This window comes from Pan paniscus, chromosome 1, assembly GCF_029289425.2.
Source record: "Pan paniscus chromosome 1, NHGRI_mPanPan1-v2.0_pri, whole genome shotgun sequence".
NCBI lineage: Eukaryota > Metazoa > Chordata > Mammalia > Primates > Hominidae > Pan > Pan paniscus.
The window spans coordinates 187,237,394-187,238,513 of record NC_073249.2 but is presented as its reverse complement, the minus strand read 5'-3'; positions in this window follow the sequence as shown (position 1 = coordinate 187,238,513).

The window sequence follows — 1,120 nt, the reverse complement described above, 5'->3', positions numbered from 1 at the left end:
TCAGCAAGAATCCTGTTAGGTCTGTTTAGCCAGAATTCTCCTCACTTCTGATACTTCCTCTTAGAAAGTTTCCATCCACTGACCCCCACCCTGCTCCTTGGCAGTAAATTCCCTCTTGTCCATGCTGTATTCAGAGTGGAGCCCAATCTCCCCCACTGCAAGATGGTCCTGAGTAAAGTTTCCTTACCATGTTTTAACGAGTATCCTTGAACAATTTTGTTCTTTAACACAACTATCAGACCTGCATCATGGTATGAAGGCTTGCCCCACCTACTTCTACTCCCTTCCCCTCCCTTTTTCCTTACAGGAATTCCCCAAATAAATTTCTTGCACATCCTACCCAATTTTGGTGTCTGTTTCTGAGGACCCAAACTAACACAGACTCTCAACGATTGTGCTTCTTGTGGATGGCCCTTAAGGTAGACAAAGCATTTCTTTTTTTTTTTTTTTTTTTTTGAGACTGAGTCTTGCTCTGTTGCCAGACTGGAGTGCAGTGGTGAGATCTTGGCTCACTACAACCTCCGCCTCCTGGGTTCAAGTGATTCTCCTACCTCCTCCTCCCAAGTAGGGGGGATTACAGGTGTGCACCACCATGCCCAGCTAATTTTTGTATTTTTAGTAGAGACGGGGTTTCACCATGTTGGCCAGGATGGTCTCGATCTCTTGACCTCGTGATCCGCCCGCCTCGGCCTCCCAGAGTGCTGGGATTACAGGCCTGAGCCTCCATGCAGGCATTCCTTTTTTTTTTTATGGGGTCTCACTCTGTTGCCCAGGCTGGAGTGCAGTGGCACAATCACAGCTCACTGCAGCCTCGACCTCATGGGCTCAAGCAAACCTCACACCTCAGCCTCCTGAGTAGCTGGGACTACAGGTGTGTGCCATCATGTCCAGCTAATTAAAAAAATATTTTCTGGGGCCTGGTATGGTGGCTCACTACTGTAATCCCAGCAGTTTGGGAGGCCAAGGCGGGTGGATCACCTGAAGTCAGGAGTTCAAGGGCAGTCTGGCCAACATGGTGAAACCCCATCTCTACTAAAAATACAAAAACTAGCCAGGCATGGTGGCATGCGCCTGTAGCCACAGCTACTCGGGAGGCTGAGGCAGGCAGATTGCTTGAACC